The following is a 17347-nucleotide window of genomic DNA, read 5'->3' as shown; positions in this document are numbered from 1 at the left end:
CTTGAAGTAGCAGAATATTTTTCTTCCTTGGTTTTAGACCCAGACTGTTTTCTGTAATGCTGAGTATCCTATTTGAGGCTCATGAGCATGTTTCACGTTTTATTTTACCTTTTTGTATTCATCTTTGTAACTATGAATCTCACACTTACTTCTGTGCATATTACTTTTATATCTGAGTATCTGGAAAGTTCCACACTTGAAAATTTGTAATCTTGTTGACTTTTGTGCCTTTATTCATAAAAAGACCGTGTAATTTATTAATGTATATAAAGGAAAAAAGTAAGATACATTTCTCCTGGCATGCAGAAGAACTGCAGCAGCATCTGTTATTTAGCTTTTTTTTGAATTTCTCTATTATGTGTTATCTCCTTTAGATAATTTGGGAGAGCATACGTTAAAAGCATAGTAACAGATTAGATATAAGGTAGAAGCACATTTTTTTGGTCCTGAAGAATAATAAAGAGGAATAAGATATTTAATGAGATACTAACATGCAAAGCATTTGCAAGGAAGCATGCCAGAAGCTAATCAGTGCAATTTCTAGATGCTAGCCACAGTAAACTTGGTAAGCATCTCTAGAACATTTTGATCTGAAAGATGATTTGTATTAGAGTCTCTGAGAATAAAAGATTGACTAGTCAGAAATGTCCTAGTCATTGTTGGGTAGAAGTTAAAAGTCTTGAAATAGAAAAAAGAAAACCAAAATCTCACACAAAAAAAGTTATTTTTGAGCATTTGCCAGAAAGTCGCTGTCTTAAGAGAAGTGACTGCCTTGTCAGCTTTTGAGATGTGTCTAATCTCCTGATTCAGAGCTTTTCCAAATTGACAGGAATCTTTTAATAGGAGATTAAACTACTGTTCTTGTGCCTGGTTTAAGAAATCTCTTATTCAGAAATTTCAGTCACTCATTCACAGCAATCATCCCTGGTATCATTTCTATATTGTTTTCAGCTATTTTCCTTTAAAGTTTCTTAATCACATTTCCTTGTTCATTAGTGAGAAGCTGATGAGTCTTTTAGTTATTTATTATGACAAATCCAAATGCAATAGCCTGCAATTGCTTTTCTGCCCCGTGATCAGAGAAAGGAAGCTGTGTTGCCAGGGTCCCATATTTTTAAGGAGCAGAACAGGTGGTAATTAGGTCTGATGTCACAGAAAACCTTGTGGAAAAACTGCCAACAATCTGAAATTTATTCTGACAGAAAAAGGGATATATTCAGAAAATAGCTGTGATTTATTTTTATTTTGTTCAACAAAATTATCTGTACTGTGTATTATATAAATCCAGTGCTTACCTCATCTCCCTTGTAGGAGTAAGCATGTAAAGAAGAGAAAATAAAAGCCAGAACAAATCTCTGTCTGAGAATAAAAGTAGTAACACATCATAAGCCTTTTGTAAGACTTACAATTCAGAGAAATCATCAATACTTCACCTCAAGAAGGTCTCAAGTGCCCTGAATTTTTCTCAGTTTAGTGTTTTATTCCCTACAGCTGCATTATTTCATTAAGGTGAATTGCATCTAGTTGCTCCCAAAAATTATTTTAAAATTAGGAACAATTTATGCATTCTGTAATTTGGGTCAGAATTAATCCCATGTCTAAATTACATCAGATGAAGTCTATCTACTACCATCCACAGTATTTATGTGCGTAACGTGTGCAGGAACATGTTCAGCACAGAGAATGCTCACAACCTGCACTCATTAGTAACTTCATGGTAAACTTTTCGAGAAGAAGAGATTGACAAAGCAAGCTTCTACTTTTGTGTACAAACCTCCTTGCCAAAGTATTCTAGCAAACCTGTGGAGATGTTGTTACACCTCATATTGCTGATGTATGTTTGCACACTACAGCATTCTGATAGGTCAGCACCATCTCAGACCGGCCATCCCAACTTATACCTCAGACTAGGTATTGTTACAGAAACGAATACTGTTTTCAATAAGTATTGAAGATTCAGCATGTCACTGCACTGGATAACCCACAAATAAATATATAGTTTATAAATAATAATACATTTTATTTTATAATAATTATAATAATATAATAATTATATAATAATTCATAGTTTAAATTTACAGCTCTTCCACAGGAATTGCATGTATGCATATTCCTCTCCACAGAGACTGTGAGACAGGTAAGTCATATGTAAGAGAAGGAGAAGTTATGCCACACTTACAAGAGGGTACAAATTGTGCATTCAAACTATTCACAATTGTCATCATGGTGTAGGAAATCTGCTGCTTGTCTTGCCTGCTGATAACATCTTGTATTTGCATTACCTCTGTCTTGTTAGCTGCTTATTCTGTGCAAAATAGAATAAGATTTTTTTCCAGTGGAATTTTATCTAATCAGATAAGTCTGAGATATACAGATGTCCAATAAATATTCCAGTAAAGAATGATTCTGAGTTAGCATGGACCTGGTTTTGCATTACATAATGGCACACATGTAATGGCGTATTGTCTCCTTTCCAAAATAACCAGGATTTTAGCAGCCCAAATGTTGAAATGTTAGTTCTCCCTGAAAGAACTGTAGACAAATAGGCATATGTCAACACCTATAAAAGATTTTGAACAAAGGGATTAAGGTAAAGCAGAGACTGGAAAGGAGCCTCTAGAATGAAAGATCTGGTGCTTAAGGTTTTGAGGCTGTACTCAGAAACCTCTGTGATCTGCATTCAAATACATTTTGTCTCTCTTATTATGAGAAGCTAAATACTGGAGATAATGAAGAAGAGAGATATAAAACAAATACACAGTTATTGTTCTAACTCAGTGTGAAAAAGCTATTGAGAAAAAATTGAGGTTTAAGGACAACAAATTCTCTATCACTCCAGTAAATCCAAGCTCACATATATGTTTGGATAAGAGAAAGATCACTGTGATTTCACTATTCATCAGCATCACCTAATAGATAGCAACGAGGCAGAGAAATAATGAGCTGAAATCTCAGCAAACCAATCAGCAGGGAGTGAGACACGATGTAGGCACCTTCTACTGAATCCCAAATGAGACAGATCACCATGCAAGACTGGTGAGTCAATGTGCTAATGCAGCCATGGAACCTGGAAATCCTGTCAAACATTTGGCGTCCTTCCTTCGCTTCCTCCAAGAAGCGTATATTAAGATTAATTTTTGAGCTTTCTTTTGGTGTTCTTTTCTGCATAGAACTGGATGTCTCTGACTGAGGTCTGTCACCTATTTAGTGTTATTCTTCCCACTAAAAAACCTCTTGAGGATGAACTTGGTAATGGTATTTTTTGGCAAATTTGAGTGTTTCAGCTTTAAACCACATCAAACAAGGTGTTCCAACCACTGATATTTTTTAGCACTCCTGTTTTAAACAAAATGCTGCAAACATGAAAATGAAATATTCTTAAAATGGTCCAACTCCCCGCCCCCAAAGTGTAACCCTGAAATGTTATAAATAGAATACAAGAAAAGAAAACAAAGAGAAGAAAATATAATCAACTTGATCAGTCAACCCTTGGTAGAGCTTCTACATTTATCAAAAAAAATATTAAATATAACCACTCCTGGTGAGTTTTTTGCCCTGAATTATGAGAATAGCTTCCCTAAGTAAGACCAAATCTAGCCTATTTCCCAGAATGAGGAGTAACAGATATCTAGAGGAAAAAATATATGAAAAATGTATGTAATTTCTAGTCAGCTACAATTAAGTAAACAAAATATATATTTTTTAAAAAATCCCAATATATGAAAATGTCCTTATGGGTTGGCTAACAACAACTAAACAGAATAAAAAACTAAATAGTTTTTAAAACAGAACTAAGGGTAGAAAAAGCACTCAGAGAATTTGAACATTACAATTCATACATTAATATTTCCTTGGTGTCAACAGAAAAGAGCTCCTCTGATGTAAGAGAAATGCAATATTGGTCATAACTGTTACTAAAATCTCACTCATTTAATTAAAAATAATCCACTGTAAATGGCTTACCAGCCAATTCACAAAAATATCTATCATCCACACCCACAGAAAGGGCATAAGTCATGGACAGATTGCAAATCCCTCTTTCACTCTGACTCACATGACCAGTTCAATCAACTTGATCTATAAAACATGTGTAATAAAAATCAGTTTGGGGAACACAATGTGGGGTGGACCATGACTGTTTCTACTACTAAGGTGCCTGCATTTGAGAGTAAGAAGGGTAAAATCTGTGTCCCCAGTTGTCATTGGTACCTCTAAAAAAATAATGCAGGCTTCTTTCTAAAGTTAAGATGTAACAAAAAGAATTACACAAAAAGAAAATTTCAGTTATGAAACTATGTTTTTTTTTTCCTGAAAAGTACATATTATGGTTTGAAAGTACATAATCAACTGGCAAGAATCCATATCACAAGATCAGTGTCCAGACTGAAACTTTAGATGGATTCCTGCAACCTAATTATGTACTTTCTGTGTGTCCAACATAGAGAGCTGTGTTACACTCTCAACACAACTAAATCCATGCAGAATTCAATGGGTAATAGGGGGACCTTTTACTCTCTCAACGCTAATTCTTTGCATAATAGCTTAAATCCTTTTATTCTCCTCCTTCTCCCACACCATCTCAATAGTTTAAGACTGTGGGAAGCAACTGCTTAATCCTCTATTCAGAATGTTATACTGAAACCAAACATGAAACACATATTCAGTGTTTATCTTAATGAACAGAAGGCTCTTTGATGCCCCATCTCCCACTTCTTTAGAGCAGCTAATTCAAGCTCTGTTTTCACACAGTGAGGGGAGTTCGAAGTCTCTGTTCTAAATAAAATGAGCAGTGCATTCTGAAAGAAGCAGCTCCTAATTTTCAAACATCATAATGAGGAATACTTTGGCTTTTAAAAAAAATTTTTGGGAGTTGCATGAAAGTAGGGAAGTTGTACATGCCAGCTATCTGACTCAATATTAGTATAAATATTTTAATTACAGGTACAATTCAGTTTCAGTTAACCGCTTCTTAGACTAATAGCTGTCTAAGAATTCAAATAAGCTTAAAAATGTAAGATACATTTAATTTACTGTTTGAGGACATTTCTGTCCATCCTTCTTTTCTTCCATGTGCCCATGCCATACTCTCAGCAGAGGTAATTTCAGAATGACTTTCAAACCATAAAACCAGCAACATAAAAGATGACTGGGGAGTCTCTCAAAAAAGCAGCGTGCCTTGCACACCTCATGGAAGCAGCATTCCAACTGTACCTTCAGAGTGCTGGATGACAAGAGCCCACAGAGATTTCTGTGAGAACAGCAGAATCATCCCTAAAAGTATGTATTTATGTGATACTCACATTTTACCTCTAAAGGCTTTATCTCTCAAGTTTTTTCTCAGTCCAGCAGAACAACTTCTGCTTATGATTCTGTCTCTTAAGGACGAAATGCAAGAGAAGCTTGTACTATAGAAGCACATGAATTCTCCTGGCAGCTGTTAGAAACCTGAATGTTACATCCAGGCCTGTTTTCTGCTTTATTATGAAATGTCCCTGTCCTTTGTTTAATGGAGCCTGCTGTACACAAGTCCTTGGAGTCAGCATGTGGAAGCTTAACTGCTGCTTGTTCCCTGGAATTTTTAACTCTCCACAATTAGTCTGCTAATACAATGCAGAGTATAAAGCTCTTTCTTTGTCTCACAGCTTTATAATGGAAATTTAGAAAATGTAAAATGAGGCAGTAAGTCTTAGGTTTTCAAGCCAATAAGACTAATTTGACCCTGATTTTGCATGAACACTTATTTATTAATTTTTAAGTTACTTATTCAAGTCAGGAGCAACTTTCTAATCACTGTAACATAGTGGGAGGAGAATCTTTGTCATCTGCTCAGCTAAACTGATACTATCATCAGATCTGCAGTTAAGTTGAATTCTTCCAAAAAATAACTTTCCTATAAGAGTCAGCCACCAGTGCTACTTGATAGTATCATGATTTTCTAACATCTTCACAGTTTTGTGGGTTGTTTGTTTTCATTTTCCCTTGAGGGGAGCTGCAGACTAATGGATACAAACAACTTGCACCAAAAATAGACTGAATATAAAGGGAAATCCAAATGTTGTAGGGGGAGGGGTGGGGGTTGTGGCAGGAAATTTTTCCCTCAGCATCAAGAGAACCCTTTGAAATATTTTGAAAACCCTGACAGCTTCCTTCTTTTCCTTCCTAAGATGACAGATCTCAATCTAAAGCCTTGCTAGGATATAAATCAGTTCTGCTTCAAAGCTCACCCTGCCTACATTAGGTGAAGAAGAAAGGATAATACTATGCCCAGAACTCACACGTCAGTACCCCTTGATTTGACTCTACCTTCCTATAGGTTTTGTATTAGCAAAACATTTAACATAATGTTTTTGGAAACTCTCTGTTAGTGAAATACTCTGGTGTTCACTGCAGCATATTGATTTGCAATACAGCTTTTTCCTTACATGTAATTTTGGTTGGACACCTTTCCTCTTTTTCTCTGACAATCTCTGACAAGGCTTTTCCTGCCAATATATGAAGTAGCGAGATGCTCCATCTCTGCTCTTGTGCAACCTTTTTATCCTGCTCTTTCTAAGGCTCCACAGAACTTTCCCATCACAGCAATACAGAAAATACCACAAGTTCACTTAATTAAACCAAGAATCACAAAACACTAAAAGAAAAATTTCCAGAGAACAAATCTTAAAGCATGATGCTGAATAGTGATGGAACAAGAAAAAAAAAAATCACTCAGTTTCCCCATTTTCTATTTGTAACATTCAGGAATACAGGAAGCTAGTAAAATAATTTCTATCCTTTTTAATGAAAAGAACAATATTTTTCTTAGTGAAATTTTGGATTTATTGATCTTAATAATTTTTAATAGCCTTAAAGGATGCTTTGCTATTTTTTTTTGCATTCTCAGACTAGGTCTCTGCTGGTACTGTAACAATACTAATACTAATAATAGCTACCATGGAAGGAAGGGTTTCATTAATGAAACAATGGTAATAAAGCAAATACAATGAATTATAAAACTGCCTTGAAATTTCTCTGATTTGATGTCTTAATCATTAGGAAGCATGCAGTCAATATTAAGCAGTGCTCTGCATTCTGGAACCTCATGCTAAACTGAATCACACTAGGGCTTCTCCCAGGCTTTTTAACGAGGCTAATGTTGTTTTAACAATTATCTACACTAACACCACAAGAGAGACCTATAGTTAACATATAATCTACCCTGAGGTCACAGCATGAAGTCTGCTGTACATCAGTCACTGTTCTTTTGAGGACCAAAAGGTGATTCACCGACACACCTTCCCTCCTGTGGCTGTCTTTTCTGACTGGACGTGGCAGGCTCAGACCTCTTGAAGTTCATTGTTGAGTTTGTGAGACATGTGAACACACAAAACATTCCACAGATAGTGAAAGGAAAAACTGAGAGCAAAAAGTGGCAACTTTGGCACAGCGTTACACACTCTCAACACACAGGTTTCAGCAATAATGTTATTTCAGCCTCACTTCTCAAGAGTTCATGCTATAAAAGTGAGATGCCAGTACTTCTTACAGTATAGCCATTGCTGGGGGATGCTCAGCAGAGCATACCATTTAAATAAAATGGAATACAACAAGCAATCACTCCTGTAAAACAGCACCAGGTTTTTTTATAAGCAGAATGTCCTGCAGTGTTGGCTGACATAAATTAAATTTTGGGAGGTTTTATTACACTGTTCATTCCTCTGAGCTTCTGAAACCCACTGCACCTAGAGGATTGTGTGGTCTCTGTCAAGGGGCTGATGAGCAATAAGGAAGTGTGCTGGATTAAGACTGAACATTTGTAATTTTGCAAGCACGGAATAGGTATTTTACTCAATTGTAAGTTCATTGAGCAGATCTACTAAACAGAAGACTAGAAGAGGAAACTAAGGTAGAAAATGTTGATATTATAAAGTAATTTATTGCTGGTTTTGCTTCCTTATAAATACTGTAGGTAGTGTGCTTCTGAAAAAATAACCACTCTTGGCCTTATATCAGCTTCAAGAAGCTATAATGCCATAAATCTGTCAAAATCTATACTACACATTCAGTTTAGAAGAGTTGAAGTATTGAAGACATGAGCAATTCCTACGTGCACCACTTGCTGTCTCATGCTGTAAATCAAGCTCCACGCTGACCTCGGGAGCTGCCTCTGAAGACAGACTTGAGCAAGGTTAAAAGAAAACACTGATGTGAGCAAGGCACCGGTGAAGGATGAGTGCTGCCAACACAGAGGGAGCCACTGACAGGGAAAGAAGCAAGGCAGCATGCACTGAGGAAGCCCTGGCCTCTTCCCATGGCAGCCCATTACATTATGAGCTCTGCAGAAGGAAGGGAAAAGGAGTAGGGGCTGCTGCAGCTCTGTCAAATGAAGATTTTTGCAGTTAAGATGTAAACAAATAGCTTGGAAAAAACCCCATTTTCCTAATCATTTAAGTTTCAGGGTTTTTTACAACAGCAAGTCTTCAGAAATGAAGGTCCAGCTCGAGGCACTGTTCACAAAATTCCATTTTTAGGTAACAAGGAAAAGGCAAAACAGCAAAGGTTCCCTTCCTACGAGGTAGTGGCGAAGATACAACACTCATGAGATGTGGAGGGGCCCAGATTCACCTATGTCTTCCCTTGAGGGCCTTCACATTCTAGTTTGTCACCACACATAACAATAAAAAAAGCCCAAACTTTTACTTCCCTGGTTTCTTTGGAGCTCTCAGTTTTGGGAAGGCTTTTCCTTAGATCCACCGAAGTGGTAATAGTAGCTACTGCTCCTCAGACATATGTTCTATGCAATTCATATTTTAAGATGTTAAAGAAGACTATCAGGGTGAACGAAGGAAAACAACAGAAACAACATCTCTTCTTGTGTTTTTTTGTTATTTAGTATTACCTACCATGCATTTCTTTCTTTCTTTTATGCAGCATATTTTACAAAGATATATACAATGCTTTTATTTGTAAATGGAAATATTCAGGAGAGAATCAATTTAAGGAAATAAAACACAGATAATCCTTATTACTTTCCTTTTCATTCTTGCCCTACCAAGTGCAATCTTGCTATTGTAAATGAAAAGTATGACCACAAAAAGAACTTCTTATTTAAAGCATCATGAAAAGAAAGCCCTCAGAAATGACTCACATTGTACATGGCCATTATGCCTAACAGGTACTGAGTGTTACTACTGTTGGCAAAGAAAGTTGGCACACACTTATCTCCATGACCTTTGGCCACAGAGAGGTTCTGCACAACTCGAGATATGCAAATACTATACTCACCTCAGTATTTCATACCTCAGTATTCAATACCTAGAATTAAAAAACTTGATTAAATATGTTCATCTCTTTCTTTTTTTTCTTTCCTTCTTGAAAGATGCTTAACTCAATACATGAGATAACTTGAATGGCTGCAATAGCACACAAGACACCCTTGTAGATAATGCTGTCTTGGTTTGGAGTCTTTCGCTGACCAGTCAGGAACCCTGGCTTGCAGCTGAAATTACATCTATTAAAGATTATTATTTAGTCTATTTCATTTATTAAGTGCAACAGATATTCTTGTCTGAATTGAACTAACCAGAATGGCTGTCTCAGGCCGCCCAAACTTCTAATTTCTCTTGACTCAACCTCTCTAATATTTTATTGATTCAACCTTTCTGGCCTCACTTCACCTTTTGGTCATCTTACATACCTAGGTGATGGTCCTACAGGAATTACATCACCCTGCTGAGGTACTTTGCAGGACACCTAATTCAAACAGCAAACTTTGGGCCAATTAGAAGTGGAGTGATTAATCAAACTGTTTAAATCAAAGTGTTTAAACATTTGACTGCAAACCCAACAGGGAAACTTGTATAACTAAGAGGTGAGAATTTAAATGCATGGCAATGCATTTAAAGGCTGCACATATCAAACATTAGTATGGCTGGCATTTCATGCAGAACTGGTATATTCATTTACCTCTCCAAAACCCTTCTGCCTTATTGGATATGGGAGGATAAAGGGGAAACAATATGCAAACAATCCACCCTGTTTCCTTTTACAAGAACAATACCAGTCCCACAATTTTGTGGGTTCCCATCTGCAAAATCTTTTACTAGTACTCAGTGGCATTCTTCCATGAAACTCCTCAATAATTTTTAAGAGTTCAAGAACATTTTCAATGTTTATTATAAATGGTTTGAATTTACTGAGCAGTTTTCAACAGCGAAATTTTACTGAATTGGTGAGACCAAAAGGCAACGGCAAGGACATCAACCATAGTGTGTTGTTCTGTTCTAGGGTGACCAAAAGTGACACCAGGATCAGATGAAGCATTTATCAGATTATATTAGCTTGGACTTTGATATGGCTTCTCAATCCTTTTCCATTTCATTATAATACCTGTTGTAACTCTCACCAGGGAGCTTCTCAAAGGAGAAGGCATCAATACAAACTATGAAGGGAGGTCAGAAGATTCAGGATGAGCTGGCGTTTCATGGCAATGGCAGGCAGTGAATTTGAACTTCCCAGGAGAGACAAAGCAGTAGTGACAGCTACACAGCAAGACCCACTTCAGCACATTGCTGAAACTTCAGGAGTTTGGAACTGGCCAGGGAAGTTTTTTACATCAGTTAGGAATTTTCCTTTTTCTTGTCTTCTCACATACTTTGACAGCCATGCTCTCCAGATTATGAGAAAGCTTATGTGGCGTATCTCTTGCTCTCAAGTCTTTGTAACAGTATAGCATTCTGTCCATTTTTCTTAATTTCTTCCTAGTTATTCTGATATCAGAAATTCCACATAGTCTTGAGAAGTGACAGAAAAGCCTACATTTTGATCTAAAGACTCTTGAATGTCCCAGAGAGTTCTACTCTCTCACATGTCATCTGAAGAAAGAAGTTTCACAGGATTAAAACACCCATTGTAGAGCTGGAGAACAAATAAATAAATTGATAAGTAAAGAAGTGATGGCTCAAGCGCTTCTTTTCTTCTCTATATCCGATCATGTAAGAAATAAATTGATTAACATCCTGAAGTTATCATGAATCACAGAATTTTAGGAACAGTAGAAGCTGTGTTGAATCATTTCACCTATCTTAGACACAGAACAGAAAAGGAAAATGGAAAGTACTATAAATTGAAGGGTCAGAAAAATTAGTTTTATGGTCCTGCAGAGACTTGACTCACCTGTAAGGTCAGACCAATCAATCAATCAAAAAAATAAAAACCTTTCTTTTTGAGGACTTGGCAATGTGAGCCCTGCCAAATGTACTCATTACAGCTCTTCCCTTTTTTCTTTCTTCATCAGAATGATGCTGTCAAGTTCAGTATGTGATCTAATATAAAAGCTTAGATCCTTCTTTATCAGAGCAGATAACAAGAAATGTTGGTAACAAGACAGCATGTTGATTTATTTCTGACTAAAAGCTGAACCTTGAAGGCTTACTTTATTCAACAGCCAGAGACAGCAACCGTAGTCTTTATTTTCTTCTGCAACTCCCAAGCTTTGACTTAAGTCATACCACATTTTCTTGTAACATATGATGAGCTCTGTTACAAAGGATTAATTTGTTTCCCACATCTCATACAGTTATTTTTCCCCCCTCATTTCCACAGCTCTTTATGGATAATATTCTGGGTATGTGTGATATGTTTGTAATTTTATCTGAAAATATTATGTAAGATAGAATTTAAACACATCACTATACTGCTCAGCTATTTTGGCTTTTTGGCTATGCTGGTATTACATTCCTGCAGATTTTGTCTCTTCATCTATAGGCAGGGAAGAGATGAAGGAGTGTGTCAGGAGCATCAGGCACTTTAATGTCAGCTGCTTGTAAGCCAGGTTAGTCAGTAATGTATTCAGAGCCTATTAAAGCTGACAGGATCCTCCACAGCTGTAAAGCTCTCCTGCAGTAACCAGCGAGAACATTTTTCCATATCCTCTGTGATGCTGAGATGCAGATCCATCCTTCAAAGTGTTTTGAAATTCTTCCTTGCTAACTGAATGCACCCCATTGGACTTCATCTCTTTAGTTTTCGGATTTCGTTTGCAGCAGAGACAGTGAGCATTTGACCCAAAGACAGAGGCTGGATCAGCTGCTTCACACAGCTGCTTGTCGAGCTGACATTTATTCAAAACTCTTCCCATCAGAAGAGAATGATCTATTACTGCCACAAAATGGCAAAATGCCAAGAGACAGATTTTGAGAATTTCTGCTTCCATGAACAGGAAGATATTATCAAGACTAATTTATGAAAAGGAGAGCAAAATATATCTTTAAAACCACTTAACACAGCCATAAAAAGATATTGATTTTAAATGCCTACAATGTTATTCAATTAATGAATTGGTATCACTACCCTCAATTTAAAAATTCCAATTTATAAGATTCTCAGACTCTATTTTACACCCCTTTTATTCCCATGCTCCCCCTTTTACTCACCTCCAGCTCTTCTAAATTATTAAAGAAAATAATGAATTTCACCAGAACCTGTTGCCACAGGACACTTGTGCTAGAAGCAGGGCCTGGGATCTGCTGCCAGGGCTTGGAGATGCCCAGGAACCACCATGACACTGCAGGACTGGCACCCTGGTCCTGGGAGGACTGAAGGAGCACAGAGCCCTGAGATGCCCAGCTCCCAGGAGAGCAGCTCCCTCTCTCAGGAGGCAGCATTTGGCAGGACAGCCATGGAGATTCTTTTGGAGAACGCCAACTCCCAACCTGCTGAGGGGCTCCCAAGCCTTCAGAGGAGGCACCAGGAGAAGGATGAGGCAGGAGGGAGAGCCCAGTGGTGGGATGGGGCCACACTGAGCTCTCTGGATGCTCAGGCCAGGCATGCCAGTACTGGGGGGTATGCTGTGCCAAGGCAGCCACTTTCATCCCATGCCTCTTCCTCCTCCTCTTCCCACACATGGATCATGGGCAGAAACATGCAGCGCCTCAGGACAACCATGGCCAAGCCTCATCCCCCCAAGGGAACAGGCTGCCACTGCTCCCAAATAGAAAAAGCTGGCAAGTATCTAAGCTGAGACAAAGCACAGTTTTAAATTTCAGAAAGTACTTTTATTATCTCTAAGCAGGTGACAGCCACTACAGGTATAAGAACTATCTTTCTTTCTTGACTCCAGCCTTCAGTCTTTAAATTTCCTAAGCTTTGAAATGAAGATCTTCTTAATGCCAGAGAAAGAGGCTTTGCATATAAAACGAATTATTAAACTCACATGAGATGCATCCATTTTGGAGATGAGGGATTGCATGAAAGAGAGACACACTGTGATCTTTTCCTTCTTGTCACTTTCATATTAAAACAAATGCTGTATCATTACTGGGACCGGTTTGTCCAAGGTCACTCAATTGTTCAGCATTTACAAGCTGGCAGCTCATCACAGGCAGAAGCAGCAGTTATAATCATTATTGATGCTGGCAGTCTCCACCCTCGCTAATACTCCTTGTTCTGTCAGCCAGTCCCTGGCTTGTCGCAGGCAAATGGAGTTATTCTTTGAGCTGTGCCTCAGATCTGCAGTTCAAGGGAGCTGTTTGAGGCTAGACCACAATTAAGTACCAAATGGTGTCATGCCTATTTACGAAACATGCCAGGTCAACAGCTACTGTTTAATTAGGCTCAACTCCTCCCATCCACAGCTCAACATGAATGCCATATCATGTGGTGGGCATCTCTGAGGGAAAGTACCTCACCTCCTCCCACGTGTGAAATGGCTGAAGAGCTGCCTTCTCAATGCCATTGTAGCCCCCAGAGGGGGCTCTCCCTTGGATGGCATTGATCCCATCTTCCAGCTTTGGGTGAATGACTCCATTACTCAGCTCCCACTGTGAGGCAGAAATACACAAGCTATAGGAATTCCTGGCTCTAGAGCCTTGCAGAAAGTTCCCTTTGCTCTGTAAATCTCAACAACTCTCCCCCATTTTATTAATCCTCTTCAGAATTTGTATTTGTAACTGCAACTGCTGAAATTTGACACCATGTAAATAACTATTGTATTTATTAACATGAAACCAGGTATTTGAGTTTTCAGCCCAAAACTTTAACTAATTTTAAAACATGATCTTTTTTGGAGATGACAATGAATTCTCTTTAAAACTCCAGAGATAAACGATTTAATAACACTTTTTAAAATTACTGAATGTTCTTTTAGTTTAGGTGTTTAATTTATGTGTTATTTAACTCACTAAATATGCCAAAGTGGCAAGCACATTTGGAATGCTGCACAGATGATACAGAGACAGAACAAAATATATCCTGATGAACTTGTTTGTTTGCTACTAACTGCTGCTCCATCAAAAAAAAAAAAAAATCAAGTCCCATGAAGTCCACTTCTTAATGAAGTTCACTGTGTTAGCAGAACACAGAAAAGCCATCAACTACGAAAATGTTACAGCTTCCCTTTGGTACCTTGACAATTCAAAATTAGCATTGATCTAAACCACTTCTTGCTAAGAACCAATACATAAAACATATCTCTGTAAATGGCTTTTTTGCTGAGGAAAACACTAAAATCTGATACCAGAGTTGAAAGCACTTGTTTTGTGAAGATCTGCTGGACTTCTTAAGTGACTTAGCAAGACACTTTTTTTGAAAAAGAATTTGGGAAAGGGACATAAGCATATTTATGTAGATGTACATGAGAAATTTTAAGTTTGATGGAAAAACAGGTGTGTATTGCAGATAAAGTTTCAATAAGTTTGCTCTAAATGAAGATATTCTGCTTAAAGAAATTACTGCATCAGCACTAGCCTCTTAAAATGCTTGAAAATAAAAACTTTATTAAGACCTCAATCCTGGCAGTAATTAATTAAACATCATTAATAGCTATATGCCTGTAAGAAGCTACTTACAGAAAAACCTAGTAAAGTCAAATCTATGTGGCTACCCTGCAGTTACTGTGAAAGCCCAGATAGTTTAAGAGAAAATGTTTCCTTTCTAGAGGTTGGAGGCATTTCATACTTTCATATGGGATTCTATATCCAGTTCATATTTCTCTTCTAATTGCAAGAGTATGGTTACAAATGTAATAGAAAAGCTTTCGTTTTCTATTAAATCCTTGATAGCTTTTTCAGGAAGGGCTAAACTCTAAATCTTTAAGATTAGTTTCAATGATCATTTTTTACTACGTCCATAAAGAGCTTACAAGCTTCATCTTCTACCCTTGCCACTATTCCCACAGGTATAGCATAGATTGATTCTTCTCTGAATGGTACAATGATCTCATGAACCACAGGAATAATCCACTTCCTGATTCTGTGCTCATGGAAATAAATGAGAAATCTTGGTAGTGATTTAAATTATTCCTGAAGCAGACACATAGTCTACACACCCAAATGCCTGTTATTATCCAGTTGCTGATGTCCTCATCCAGCTTTTCAGAAATGCTCACAGTTAGGATTAGTGACTGCAAAAATTTGGCTTTAACCTGACAAGAAAAATGCTATTTCAGGTTAAAAAAGCAGGTTTCAAGGATCACCTTCTTCAAGCTCAGGAGTGGTCCATTCCAGCAAGCAGGAAACATCATTAAGGCAGCAGACTTTCATGGATGAACAAGGAGTTCCCCACTAAACTAAAACACAAGAAGTAGAAAAGTGGAAACAGGACCAGGTGACCCAGGAGGAACACAGAGCCATGGTTTGAACATACATGGATGCAATCAGGAATTTGGTAAGGAATGTAAAGGTCATGGTGATTGAGAGAATTTCCTAAAGACTGGGACTGGAGGAAAGCAAATGTCATTCCTATTCTCAAGAAGAGTAAGAAGGAAGATTCAGGGAATTACAGGTGGTCAGCCTCACCTCAGTCTCAGGGAAGGTGATAAAGCAAATGAGTCCAGAAATCGTTTCCATACATGAAGGACAAGAAAGTGATCAGGAATAGTCATCAAGGATTTACAAAGAGTAAAACATGCTTAACAACCTCATAGCGTTCTTAATGGGATGACCAGTTTGGCAAATTAAGGAAGAACAGCAGATGCTGTTTATCTTGATTTTATTAATTTTTGACACTGTCTCCCATAAAACCCTCACAAACCATCTGATAAAGTATAGGTTAGATAAGTGGGCAATTAAGTGGAACTGAAAAACAGCTTAACTTCCAGGCTTAGAGAGTAGTGATCAATGGCACAAAGTCCACCCCAGGTGTTGATACTGAGTCCTTCGCCATCAAAAAACTTTATTAATGGCTTGGACAATGGGGCAGCATGCACACTCAGCAAGTTTCTAGATGATACAACTAATGATTGCAGTGCCAACCAGAGGGATCTCAACGAGCTGGAGAATTATAACGAGAAATTAATGAAGGTCAACAAAGAGAAATGCAAAGTCCTGCATTTGGGTAGGAACAAACCCAGGCACCAGTATTGGTCAGGGCCTGACTGGCTGGAAAGCAGCTTTGCAAGAAAAGGGTCTGTGTGTCCCAGTGGACAAGCTGATCACCTTGTGGCAAAGGAGGTTAATGGCATCCTGGGCTGCATTAATTGAGGTTATCCCTCCCCTCTAGTCAGTGCTGGTGAGGTCACCTCTGCAGCACTGTGTCCAGTCCTGAACTCCTATTTTAGGCTGGAAATGGGGGTGTGTATTCTATTCCTATCTGTTAGAGGTGGGGCAGCTCCACAGTCCAAGATGTAGTGGAGTGAGTCTAGTGAAGGATTACAACTATGAATAAGGGACTACACCATCTCTAATATGAGGAGAAGCTGAGCGAGATGGAACTGTTCAGTCTGGAGAATAGATATTTCAGGTGATGATCTTCTTGATATGCATAAATACCCAAAGGGAAGGTTGTAAAGAAGATGAAGCCAGGCTCTTCTAAGTGGTGCCCAGTGACAGGAAAAAAGACAATGGGCACAAACTGAACAAGAGGAAATTCCACATAAACATCAGAAAAAACTTGCCAGAAAGCATTCAGCCTTGAACTGGGAGAGCTCTTTTTCTTCATTCCATTGAGCAAAACATTTGGGCCCCCTCTGTGGGCCTAGAAGAGACATATGGACTCATTCAAGCAAAAAGGCCTGCCTATTTATGCTGCTAGTTTAGTTTTTCAGTGATATATTAATTCTTCTCTTATATGGACACAGTGACTAACAGTTTTAATAACCTGTGAGCAGCCAGACTTGATTATGACTTTCTTCATTGTATTACAAAATTCAGTCTCTTTGAAGGGTAAAGAGGGTTTCTACACAACTGCTCAAGAAATGAAATTCCTGTTATATATGAAATTCTAATATATTAAGAAGTAGTTCTGATTTGAATTGCAAATATAAACTGATGCAATTCCTGTGAAGTGAAAATTTTCAAAAATCACCACAAAGTTAATGCCCATGAACAAACATCTTCTCAGTGTCTTAGAAACAGGTTTTAAGGAAGTAGTT

The 17347-nt window shown here is 37.9% G+C and overlaps 1 protein-coding gene across 1 annotated transcript in view; it reads right to left on the bottom strand.

Moving 5' to 3' along the window:
- Positions 1-17347, bottom strand: part of MOCOS (molybdenum cofactor sulfurase) — a 210792-nt gene that overhangs the window by 54963 nt on the left and 138482 nt on the right. The window lies entirely within an intron of this gene.

Source organism: Pyrgilauda ruficollis, unplaced genomic scaffold, assembly GCF_017590135.1.
Source record: "Pyrgilauda ruficollis isolate IOZ18807 unplaced genomic scaffold, ASM1759013v1 scaffold116, whole genome shotgun sequence".
Taxonomy (NCBI): domain Eukaryota; kingdom Metazoa; phylum Chordata; class Aves; order Passeriformes; family Passeridae; genus Pyrgilauda; species Pyrgilauda ruficollis.
This window is presented reverse-complemented; position numbering and strand designations above follow the sequence as displayed.